The following is a 13,559-nucleotide window of genomic DNA, read 5'->3' as shown; positions in this document are numbered from 1 at the left end:
CATAAATGGCGCGCGCGCAATAGCAGTCTTCAACGACATAGCCGCTGTAGGTTGATTATCGGTTTTGACATTGCTTTTTAGGACCGTATTGATTTTTAAAAAAAAAAATGTTGGTTGGCAAAACCCGGCTAAAACAAAAGTTAGATCTCAAAAAACGTGAATAATCATATGAATACACCAGTAGAAGTTCTGCTCAACGGAGAACAAGAAACCCTGCTTTAGCTGTACACTCAGATCATGATTCTGTGAGGACGCTCTGTGGGTGCATAGAAAAAATTCCATACTTCTGTTTGACGACTCTTTTATGCACGGTCATTAAGTATTCAGCTCGGATTTCTTGGTGGATAATATGCCTCCTCTCCAATGGTAAATCCTCCCCAAGAGCCGGAGACTCGCGGAGCCTCGGCTTTCCACGTGCACGAGCGAGTGTTTAGGAGATGTTTAACATCACTGTTATACGTTCCATACAATATCCACTTTTGATAGTTTCCAGAAAAATTCAATAAAAAGACGATTTAAAAAGAATGAAGAAGAACTTATTCATCAATATATGATTAATTCACCTTATTTTTAGAGGTACATGTCACGTTCACGTCATATACTTTCGTATCAATTTTCTTGTGTTACGATTATGTGCAATCCAGAAACGTTGACTCGTGCAGTGTGCGAGATATTCTCCGCGCTTCTCCCTGGTGCGTCGAGAGACGCTGTTGTTTTGGGTGCGGGGTTGGGCCCGCTTTGTGAGCTTGTTGGTGTCGTTGTACGGTAGGTGAGTTAAACATGTGCTGGTGAGCAGCAACAGACCTGGGCACTGAATGCATTGCAAAGAAATATTATATGTGATATGATAGAGAGATTCGGCTGGAACCCGCAGGCAGTATCCCTCGTTCAGCCGTGAGTGTGGCACGCAATGCGTCGAAGTTGCAGGAATAGCTTGCCTCCATCTGACGTCGCTCACGGAGAACAATTTTTTACATTCTATTTTGTGCACCTGTTGCGTCATTCCCCAGGGCACATTGTGACAAGTTTATTATTCCAATGTCATGCAAGCCACAATATAAATAGGAGCATCTGGGGCACAGTAGGAAGTGCAGCTACATTTTAGCCACAGTACAGTCTTTCTGTTCGTAGTGCAGTGGTATGTGTCCTGCGCCCCTGCTGGGGCGGGGCGCGGCACATGGTCAGGTTCGCAGGCCGGCCCCGGCCGCGCGGCAGATGCGCGCCGCCGCCGCAGTTCGCACGGCCCCGGCTCGTTCGCACGGCCTCGGCTCGCGGCCCCCGCAGGGGTTACAGCCCCTGACGGTGCGAGACAAATACAGAGAAGATGTGGTGAAGCACTTGGCGTCTCATTACACTTTCTCACCCGAGGGAAAGATTCTGGGGCAACTTGACGCCTGCCTAGGCCTTTACTGACCTAGATGTACATGCTTCGAGACCAGGCATGTAATTTCCTATTTAGTTTGGTAAGATGCTGGTCCCTCCACAACTTTGGGGGAAAAAAGGTCAAAACCAGGAAGAACATGGTTTGCACTATTTATTTTGGACAACACATTTTTCTGCTCACCCGCTCCATAAGGTTATATACAAAACCACACCACCTGGGACGTCAGGCTGCTCCGTGATCGGGGCTCGGAGGCCGACACAACAGGGGCGGAGAAATTATGTCCTCCTCACAGGGTAGCGTTTATTGTTCTCCGTCGAGCAGAACCTTTAGTTTTGTGTTTATATGATTATTTACACCTTTTTGAGATCTCCTTTTTATTTAAGGCGAATTCTACGAATGAGCACGTTTTATGAAATTCTTAAGGTCATTAAAAGCAATATCACAAATAGTTATTATATCAGTTTGTATATACATTTATATTTGCTGTAGCTCCAGTGACTAGTTTTCAAGAACAACGAGAAACAAGGTTTTGGAGCATGAAAGCTGAGGCCACTAAAACCTACATTGTCGAGCATACATTGAGTGAAAGCGACGGAAATGCAGCGAAACCGCCCCAAATATTTTGCGTTTGCTCCTTTCTATTATTTTTACGCATTCTTTTTTGTAAGTAGTTTGGACGTCAACAGAGCAGTCCATTGGTCATAAGATCGCCACGTGGTCCAGCGCCTTAAGATCGCATTTCGTTGCGGGCCTCGCCTTCTCGGACCGCGGACAATTCGCAGCTGAGCGAACGATCTTACGCCCCGTCCCCTTCTCTTTCTCCCACTTTCATCTTACTCTGCCGTAAAGACGTGGATCCCTACAAAATAGCACGTCATGCTGATGAACATCCCGCGGAATGCAGGCCTCCTTGAAGAATTGTGGACGATGCAATATCTTCGATCTCATTTCCAATTTATAAATCCCTTTTGCCACTCAGCCCTCAGATACCAAAAGAAAGCATAAAGGCATAGGAACCGAAATATATTATAAATGTATCTAAGGTACCCACATAAGGAGAGAATGGGCATGTAATGTGGCAATGGGGGGAACGGGCATTTATACCCAGATCTAAACTCATTCGCGTTCATTTAGTACATTCAAACCTCATGATGTTCGCCGTACCCCAGGCTGATCAGTCCTGTGCTCAATGCTTTCCCCAGCAAATTTGGCAAAACGAGAGCTCTGATGGGAATCTGTAACCACTGAAAATTATGTCACTGCACACGTTCCTGGATATTCGTTCTGAAAGCAACGGGACTTAAAACATGTTAATTGTACACATGCCCACATTGCTAGTTTATTCCACGCCGTAACTTGCATAAAGAACGACGTGGAACCGAAACTCCAGATGATGCCACGAGAAATCCCAATGCACGGGATCCGATTTGGAGCAGACAGGTCTCGCGCTACGTCAACTGACACCTCCTATCATCTCTTGGAACCCCGTCGGCTGTGCTCTTTTAATGGCACAGCCTTTAAATGAGATGGCGCACTGTACCGGACGTCATTGCCTACTTATGGCAATGGTACATTGATCTTCATACAATATTCCCGGCTAAACACCCGAAGACCTACAAATCGTGGTCGGTGATATCAACGAGATCATCAGCTTCAACATGCCATGCTAGTGTATTCAGACCAACAGAACACACCTTAGCAGACACGAAACGACGACAGTTTAAACGCATTCCACCTAAACCAGACGTAACACATTCCGTCCAAAGGACTTCTCACAGACACAATAAAACAACATTCACAAGCTGTCCAAGTGATCTATGCAGCCAAAAAGGAGGCTACACCAAGCACAGCGCACAGTTTCCCGTCCGCAGGCGAACACATCGTCATCGTAAAACCATCAAATACAACACATCATCGTCACACGTAATCGTATCAAGCCACCCCCGCTTCCATAGCCACAACGAAGACGAAGACTACGCAACGTTAAATCGGACTCCTTTCCAGCCCTACGCACAGCAGCAGCCCGAGCCGGGCCGGCACTCGGTACAGGCATGCAGGGAGCGGCTGGGTGCCCCGAGACAAACATTGTAGGTTCCTGTGCGCACCACCTCTATTCTTCAATGCATGCACACACCAGATATATTGCACACTTCCCCAAGCACATTTACACTTACATGCGTGTCATCAACTTAAACTCTGTATTTGGAACGACTAGAAAGGCCTCAAACAGTAAAGCCCCACTAAGCTTAAGCTTGTAGCTATAGGTATTTACCGAGAGGCTGGGATATTTCCACGGCGAGGCATCTGGTCAACATGCAATGATCATAACACTGAACTGAGAGCAAACAGTCTGCATGAGAACATTTCTATGGTGTGTTGTCTGTTTGACTACTCAACTCGCCGTTCCATGACCTCAGCTTGACATGACATGTTCCGCGACCCAGCGCTCAATTTTGCTTGACGTAGTCCTGCGGAGTGTGCGGCGCACCAGTCAGTCATGAATGCCGACAGCGCCTTGTCCCATGTCGGGTCATGCTTAGCGTGATCGTCCAGGTCTTGAAGAATGGACTTCTGCATCTTGCCTAGGAGATCCGACATGGTGTTGTGCGCACCGGCCGTTGGGTTAGCCACAGGCGGTGGGGGGGGGGGGGGGGGTGGAGAGGGGAGGGGACGTTGCGGACCTTCGCGGGCACCGACAGGTCAAACGGTCTGACGTGACAGGGGATCCACAGCGCCATCGCCATCGCCGTCGTCATCGACTCGGTCCCTTGGGTTCTCCGTGAAGGGCTGAAGGGCTGACGTCTCGGCGGCCTTCCTGGACGGTCCTGCCGTCGGCTCTATGGCGCGGCTGGCCTCCGCCTTCAGGGTGGCAAACCATCCAGATGGTGTATCACGTCGTCCTGCCAAGAAAGAACAGTCCAGTTGTCCTTTAAAAATCGGTTGATTTCATTGGAAGAAGGTAATGTGCATCCTCCCAAAATTATGTGCAATCTACAGAGACGACTGATTTCATGGCTGACTTCGTGTCTGACCAACTATTTCAGCGTGATCCTGTTTGTAAGCTATGTCATTCTTTTAATTTCAATGCCCTGAAAACGTTTAAGTCTTCCGTGGTTTCTCAACATGCTTTGGCCTCTTATAAATACCTGCTGCAATTATTCTTTGCAAAACGTAGTGCAGTTTATGTGAGACGCACGGACGGTGGCACAATGACCAGAGTACTGATGTCCTGTAGCAAATCACCTTGAAACCTTACACTCGGCACAGAACTTCAAAACCTTTCATCCTAGCCGCCATATTTTGGACAACCCTTTCCACGCACGGGGTATCCGGTGCTAGGATGTGGTGGTGAGTTGTACTACCATACTGATGCTCCTGGGACATGTATTTCTAACCCCATGCTTGATTGCAGTCATCAAGATCTTTTGGCTTAGCCATCTGTGTCTCCTGTAGCCATAACCTTTAGTACCAGGCATCAGGCATTATAATGTGGGAGCTGGAATGATTGTTTATTTTTGGTGTCTATTGTCAGGGTCTACAAGTCAATGGTTACATCTAAGTTGCAAATAGGCATGTGAGACCACAACTACTCCTTTGAAAGCATGTTAAAAGCATGCTGGAGACATTATCATGTTAAACTTGAGTTTTTGTGAACCAAGGCCAGAACACTATTTCATAGCAGTCAGTGATACTTGCCTATTCAAGCACACGGGTCAAAATTATGAGATATAGATGTCATCACTACTTGTGCTCATTTAAAATGATCAGCAGAAATTCAATGCACTATGTTTCTTGAAAAATATAAATGTTGGAGAATAGTCACATTATGCTTTTCCTTATTGTACATGTATTCAACTAGTTATTTGTGAGACAAAATTATGTAAATGTGACAAATGATAAAATCAGTATAAATATCATTTTTTAAAGTCAAGAAACATCCAAATCTGACCAAGCTCGGTACATCAACGCGAAACATGGTGGGACCGAGCCCAACGTTGGTGAGGCATGGGATTGCGTGCGACAGAAGATTACCATGGAAGAGGAAATTTTTCCCCTACTTAGCGTCCTGCCAAGGTAATCTTACGAAGCCCACGTATCGAATGACGTATCGAAGAGTATATTTAAGTTGTTTAGTGCATTTGCGAGGAATATTGTTCACATAGACAAGACAGTGGTAATAGGCTTATCCCTCGGAGAAAAACAAGGAGAATAGAAATATAGATGCATTGATATTTCGGTAACGTGCCTGTATCGAAACGAACAGCGAAGTGAGTTTACTTCGGCTATCTGCCTGTCACGTTCTGCACGACGCTTGAGATCTGCGTTTGCTGGCAGTGACCCCTTGGTCCGCACTTCATAGTCACGCAGCCGGTCGCATGTTTCGTAGCCGGCCGGGGCATCGTGGTCCGCGAGACGGGCACTTGCCGCTGAGTGCTACGGCGGGGAGGTCGTGCGAGCCTACTTACTCTGTCAAATGATGATTTGAAATACAGCATCACCCGACCGATGCGTTCGTCGTGAGTGGATGTGAAGCGAACTGAAATGCCGGAGAACGTGCGTTGAAAATACCAAAATAGCCCCCGTCGCCCGGTGCACGAATGCTTAGTGTTAAACTGTGGGTCTGTTTTGCGGATCAGGTAGAACCGTGATGACGACGCGATACAGGACATGCAGAGTGAGAGCTGTGTACACCAGAAGTGAGGCTTTTATCGCATTGAGAGGCAATGGGGCCCGTCGAGAGACGTGGTTTGATCAGGTGCGCTTGGCGCGAACGCCTCAGGCGAACCACTTAAAGGAAGGTGTAGTTAGATTGGCAGAGTGGGCGACAGAAACGAGAGGTTTCAAAACCGAAAAAATTGTATGCTGTTGGCGTGCTTTCATGGCAAGGGATACGTCCGTCTTTGTCTCGCACCTCCAGGTCAAATAGGGGTCAGAAATACTTTATCTCTTTGAGACGTTACGGTTAAGACAGAGTTATCAGGGGAGAAGGGAAGAGGTTGCGAAGGATCACAGTGTGTGACAGGGGGAGGAGGGGGGGGGGGGGGGGAGGGGGGTATGGCTGAAAACGGCCGTAAATGTGTAGCGTAAGTTGTGGACGGCCCGGGAACACCTTAAAAACCATCTGACCCGGAGAACACACCGTGGCCGACCTGCATGAACGAGCAAGCATGTGGTGCTGGACACTAGTGCCGTCGTTTGTGGGGCAGCTGTCAGACCGACTGGGGACGGGACGTGAGACGGCGCACCGGTGACCATAAACCAATCAAAGCGGACCGGCTGGGCGGCGTATCGGCGACAATTAACACTGCTACCGGCTAAAGTCGGCAGCCAGGAGCGGATTAACTCGCAGTGCAGCGCACGAGCTGGGGAGCTGTTGGCAATCCATAGGTTTGACGGATGGAGGGTGTCTGATGGCTGCACTGAAACGCTGACTGTTAACAGAGAGTGGTCACGCATCAGCTCGCAAATGGAAACAATGTGTCGACGGGTGTGTTTCGGGCAGATGCGAACTGAAGTCAACATGCACCGAACAAAATAGGTTGGGTTTGCGAAACTTTTAGGCATAAATAATTAAATCCTCGCCTGGCATATTGGGTGCTCCGGCCTTTCTAACGGGTCCCTTCTCTTGGGTTTGCGGGGGCTCCTGTGTTTGTAATGGGGCCAAGGGTGGATCATTTCGGGCCTCCTGTCGACCAATAGTGTGTGATGTTGACTGTCTTCAGCCTCTTACAGGTCAGATGTTTTCTCCTACGTGCCTTAACCCTCGCCCTGGTAGCAGGGGGGGGGGGATCATACAACCCCTTCGGGTCTTTGAGGATGCCTCTCCCGCATGTTGAGCGATTGCGCCCAAGTTTTCAGTGACCTGTGAAGCATCCATTTGTATGTTTTAACACCAAAATCGTGTGCCTAGCTTTCTGGTTTCGGAGCAGCGATGGTTTTGGGGAAAAAAACTGCACGGCGATATACGGCCGACGCGTACGGCGGGCAGCAACCAACGATGCCGTGGAACACGCGCGGGGGACCGACATTGTCACATTGACGTAGCGATATGCCATAACTGTACGCTCAAAACACAAAAATACACCATTGTGCTAAAAATGGAACAATAAACACGTCTGTTAAAGTTTTATGGCGCCACAAAGAACGTTGCTGTTATGTATAAAGCTGCAAAGCTGAAAAGGTGTAATTCTCCGGAAAGTACGACCTTGGACCTGCCATAATGGGTCCAATTGTTAACGGATTAAAAACTAGTATCAGTCGCGAGATGCCATTGAGACCAAACCAATGGTGCTTTCTGCCAATTCTGATTGCAAACGCGAGAGAGTTCGCATGCCTCGACCATCAGTCCGCGTTAGAAAAGCGGTAAATGGGGGTGAGGATTACGGGCCATTCTTTTGATTTGGTGAAAATCCATACCAGACTAGAGACAACGTGAACACGCGCATAGTCCGCCGATGACGTCGGCAACGATCCTCTCGTATTAGGCCCACTTGCCGAGGGCATATTTTCGGTACAGTCGCTCCAGCACCCGGGGCCGTATTGCTAGCAGAACACATTTCACACATGCCAGTTCAACACCCTGAACAAACCGGCTGTCCGAAGAAGCGTTACTTGCGTAAAATCTCCCGTGTCAGGAATGCATGGAGGCAACTGCAGTACCAGCAGCTTTCTATTGCGGAAGGGTAGAATAATGCGCGCTAATAGTGTCACTAGCAATAATACGCTTTCACGTTAACCAGCGCTGGATACCACAGTTACAGCGGAGCGGCAGATGATTTTCTGTTCAGGAACCATCCTGGCCGATTGTAATCCTTGGTGGTGACCCATGGTAAGGTTTGACGCGCAGCCCTGGTAGAATTTAGTCCGGCGGCATTTCAAAGCATCTGACTCCCCTCGCCGGGTCAGATAGGGTGGGTGATAATCTTCTTGTTTACGACTGCCCTCCCCAACCCTTCGCTGCGCCAGGCGGGGGAGCTGCACAGGCCGCCGCGCCCGGAACGGTCGCGTCGGTTCCCGTGCGTTGGCCAAACGCTGGGAACAGCATGATCGCTCGCATGCACCAGGAATGTTTTTGAGGTCAAAGTTTTGTTTGTCGCCCGGTCAGCTCCCGTGGAATCGAAGCGCTAAGACCTAACATTCGACTCTTTTCTAAATTGGAGACCGATTCGCAACAAATTTTTGAGGAAACGCGGTCACTGGTTTTTTAAAGATTGATTAATTTTGCTACCTTGAATATTTAATGTGATGTTAAGCAATCGTCCGCGATGATAAACACGTCTCATGTGTTTATAGTGCAGTTGAGCGCCAAACGTTTCAGAAGATAAGCACATTATGCGTTCATATTCGTGCCACTACATCTCGGCATATTTCCATTTGATCTCAGCTTGTCGTGCTTCAATTTAATTCCGTATCTGTTGTTTTTTCTTTGATTGCAAATGAGTTGGGAATAAAAATCCCGGGGATTAGAAGTTAAGTAATGGTGTTCTTTCACAGAGAGCACATCAAGCAAAGGTAGGAAGTTTAATAACGCTTTTAAATTTTTTAAGGTAAAGTTACGGAGCTATGTAAATCACGCCACCAGATTCGTGTGTTGGGTTGTGTCTTACGCCAGAGCCAATGACTGCTATATTGCTGGGACACACTGATAGGAATCACTTTATCAGTCGTTGTCCCATAGACTTAACATTAGCTTTGCTTTGGAAACCTAAATTTCTGTGATTGCTCGCTGAATTTTGGAGCTAATACAAAATTTTGACCATGGCTGTAACGGTCGTTGCAAGTTGTTTGTTCCCTGTGAGATATCTGTGGGTGCCGAAAGTGCATTGGTACACGCATCTGGTGACCTCCGGTGCTTCTGGGGAAACCAGAGGTATGGGGTTTGAGTCCCTGCGGCGCCCGCCCTTCCTGCCAGGGTAACAGGCATGTGACGCCATATAGCCTCAGCAGCTAAGTGAGTCGTAAAGCAACAGTGACGGCGACAACGACCTGTAACCTATCTTAACGTACATATAAGTGTGATGGTTTTGTTTCCGGTTGAAGCATAACTGTACCATTTTTGATAAACTTTTACACAACCCTAACTTTAATATCGAAATTTTATCAACGGCCGACTTGTCAGCCCGTGGATCAATACGTTGAGAAGGAACGGCAATTGGCAAACAGCGCTGAGCAGCGCGTCCAAATATGCGTTAAGTGCGTGTCGACGAGTGGCAAGCAAAGCAAATTTTAAGGCTGCTTGCCTTTTTTGGTATAGTTCCTTACAATGTTGCTTGCTGGTGAACTCGATTTTGAAACAAGATAACCGTTTGCGGTTCACCGTACCTAATATTTGCAAGCATCATCTACGTTATGTAAGAAACAACAAAAAGTTAAATCGGATCACATAGTAATGTCGAACTGAAGGTAAGGAGATGATCCTGTCAGATTTCATTTCCTGAAATACGCGACTAAAAAACATCATACGTCGGAGTCACTCTATTGGAAATCACATGTCGGTTGGACCACCCCACACACACCGGCGAGCTGCCGCACAAAACGCCGACAGAGAGGGAGAGAGAGAGACTCCCCTCACGCGTCCGAGCAGCACCTCTTATACTGCTTCCAATGCTCACACACGCAACACGATCTGCGTGCGACTGGCCGGCGCCACCGTGACGCACCGCCCCGAGCCGTGATTGTTCTCCTCACTCAGCCATGAGTCATCGCCTCACTCGCCTTACATGCTGACACACTGACCCGGGACATGGCCCACCGCTACAGTCCCATATACTTATTTAGATGTTAAGCACTTCAGATGAAATATTTTGAATTCGTGTGTCTCTAATCAACTGGTTGGCTCCAAAAACTTTTCAAGCTTACAAGAGTGTAGAAGAGAAAACGAGAAAGGGAATTTCCTCTCGTAATGTAACAATTTTGTCCAATTTTTGCTGCGTTCATTTTTGCGCATGAATGTCTAAAATTAGCCCGTTTGTTCGACCCAACCTATCTTGATACGTAGACGTACCAACTAATTTTCACAACCGACCTCGTGCAGCCCGTCCGAATTTGAGGCAAATAATTTATGGCGAGTGGAAATCGACGCATTTTTAAAGCTGCATGGTACATTTTGATATCAAATGATATGGTATTGTTAAGCTCATAACTCGGCTCCCTTACAAAATGGAATGACGCAAATGGTTTCGATCAAAGGACAATACAAAGTGCTGTCTTTTGCAAGAAACATGACTAGAAGTGTTAGATGACTCGCTTTATAATATTCAAATCAAACAACATATAAAACACGTTAAAAGATACTTCCAAGAGCTCTGACTAATGTCAGAATGCGAAATCTTTCACAACAAAGAATGTGAGTGTATTTACGTGCTTTACGTCTTGTCACACAATGTCATGTCCGTGACATGGTGTGTCTATTTCCAGAAATGTAATTCCGATCGTCTAATTCGATATCCAGCCAACAATGGGATAATTTTTGTTGCTTAGCCAATAGGCCAATTTCCAACTCATTTTTCGGAGCTAGATTGCGCAAGAAACGGCAAATCATTCCACACTGAACGTGCACGAGTAACCGGGATTGTAAAATATTTTGTTTTAGAATAACCGCTAGTGATAACCATGTTGTACGTGAATGTTGTGTTTTGTGGGGATTGTCGTTGTCTGATTTTGTGAACACAAAGGTGGTGATTTTATCTCTGTCGGCGGTGAATTTATTCTCGCTCGGTAATCGGCAAGACGATTTGATGTCTTCTCTCCGCTGATGCGTGTATAGGTTACTGTTGGAATGTAGTGATGAACCTTAATTTAAGTTAGTGCGGGAAGAATACTGGTCAATGAATCTGCCTGTGGTAAACATAGATAATGCGAGACGTCAAAAGGAGTCCGGAAATTTTAAACTTTTGAAAGAAATCAATTTTGGATCGAGCTACAACAAAAAAACTGACTTTTGTGTAGCGCTGTTGGAAATCGTTCCCTTCGTGTTTTACATACGTATCAAAGCCTGCAGGCTTATAACCCTCGCTCCCATATGCACATTACTGGTTGCAATGTACTCGGCCCAGTGTGACGAGAGCGGCGTTTCATGTGGATATCATCATATTGGAGGCGGGTGACCGATCCTTGATACTTACAAGCGCCAGACGTGCACTGCGATCCGATTTCGTGGAGCTGGGATACTGCAGCGCCATAAAGTTGGCTAGTTTTGAACATAAGAAATCTTATAGGTCCCCATACGGGTGCAGACAGGAAGAGGTGGAAGCGGGCATAAGGGGCACGTGGCCCCTTTGGTCTCTCGGGATCCAGAGGTTCCCTCGGGATTGACAATCAACGGCCCGATTACAGGGCTCGAAGGGCTGAATGGCTGGCCGGAGATCTCCGGTCCGAAGGACCGGAGCCCTCTGATGTCAACCAAAGGGTCTCTGACGGTGAAAGGGGCCCATCTGAGAAAAGACCTTCGCTTTGGTCGAGATCAACAACAGTCGGCCTTTTGTCGGACTAAGGCCCGTTTTCCAAGCATAGACAAAGTCTGGTCCCACGAATGCCATTCAGAGGGCCTCGCAAGTCGCATTGGTCGGGGTTCTCTTGTCGGACATGACGTCCTCTGATCACGGTGCACACATAAAAGGAAATTGTGTGCTGTTCGAGCGGGCCAGAGGCCCATTTGGTACCCATCACAGCCCACCACAGGCCTTCTCCGTTGGTTCGAACCCTCTGAGAGCGACAGAAGATTGACAGCAGTGAAAGGGTGCATAATGAACCAACGAGACAGCTTAAGGGCTCCGATTCTCACAGGAGGCCTCAGTAACAACTGGGAGCCTTTTACCCCGCTTCGACCAGTGGCTCGTTGAGTGGAACTGGGTCCCCTGTGCGAATCATTTGACCCTCTGCGCCCGTATGTGATCTTTTTGCATCAGTGAGAGCCACTGCGTCGATCCGGCTGCAGCTGCCCCGGTGAGAAGACAGCCTGCGTCGGGGAGGGGACCGGTATTCCCTGAGGGCCTCGGAATAGATCAAGGGGCTCCGATTCTCGCGAGATGGCAGCTGGTAAATACCTTGCGCTGGGATGGAAAGGTTCTTTAGCCACTGACCTGAAAAGGTAATATCCCTCCCCCTGGCGTGTTACCATCTACTGGTGTAGTGCAGTGTGCTATGTATCAGTATATCTGCCATCCTAGTGTACTACCCACGTCCTCTTCCGTCCCGCATATCCGATGGTCTCTTCAGTTTGTAAAATCCATTCATGTCCCCGATGGGCGCGAACGCCGGCGGAACCGGATTATAAGATAAAGAAAATTAGGTAAATTCCGGTAAACCTTTGGGAGTTTTCATCCGGAGCCTTTATTGCGCTGTGTCCTCCCTTTTCAACTTACCCGGACTCTCCTCTATACCACATTATTCTCCAACGCTTCTCTTGTTCCCCTAGACTCTTCCTAAAAACATTCCTTCTTCTTTATGGTTCCACACAGCCCCAAACTTCGTTGCGCTCCCTAAAATTTCCCGAAAACTCATCATCTGTTTCCATTGTGTAGTTCTCGATGTTACCTCCTTTTAGAAATAACGTAGATACACATCGAGGTACAATGTACCATGCGTCACAACATTTATTAGTAACTCAATAGTTCACATAGAATGTCGCAAAGCCCATACCTGGAACAAAGTACACTTGAACGGACACACACAAGTTGCATCTATGAGCAGACTGCACACGGTCCACATTTTTCTGAACAGGAAGCATGCCAACAAACTTGGCCTGGCGGAGGAGACGCTATGCCATGCTAAAACTCCCAGCATCGCACCTGTGACAAATAGGCGGTTACGGAGCACAGCTGATGCTCTGCGACGGTTTTTGATGCATAGCATCGGAGCCAGTGCCGTCACAATGACTTGGCTACAGAGCATCAACGCTGGATACCCGGTGGTGTGCCCCAGTTTAAGATCAGTTAGTTTTTTAAGGAGGCAGCACCTGCTACATCTCGTCCCGCTGTGCGTGTGGGCTGCCCGAACCAGAGTTTGGAATTCGCCGACCGTAAGAATTCTAAGATTTGTGAAGAAGTGATATGGTAGTGTTTACGCAGCCCTTAATTGTGATACCACGAAGGTAACTTATGCTAGGCAAGTAGGCAAATCCACGTCTTATTTCGGTGTCAAATCAACACGGTGCTGCATAACTTAGTCAAATGAA

This window comes from Pollicipes pollicipes, unplaced genomic scaffold, assembly GCF_011947565.3.
Source record: "Pollicipes pollicipes isolate AB1234 unplaced genomic scaffold, Ppol_2.1 Scaffold_3841;HRSCAF=4506_pilon_pilon_pilon, whole genome shotgun sequence".
Classification (NCBI taxonomy): Eukaryota; Metazoa; Arthropoda; class Thecostraca; order Pollicipedomorpha; family Pollicipedidae; genus Pollicipes; species Pollicipes pollicipes.
The sequence above is the reverse complement of the archived record's forward strand: the minus strand, read 5'-3'. Positions refer to the sequence as shown.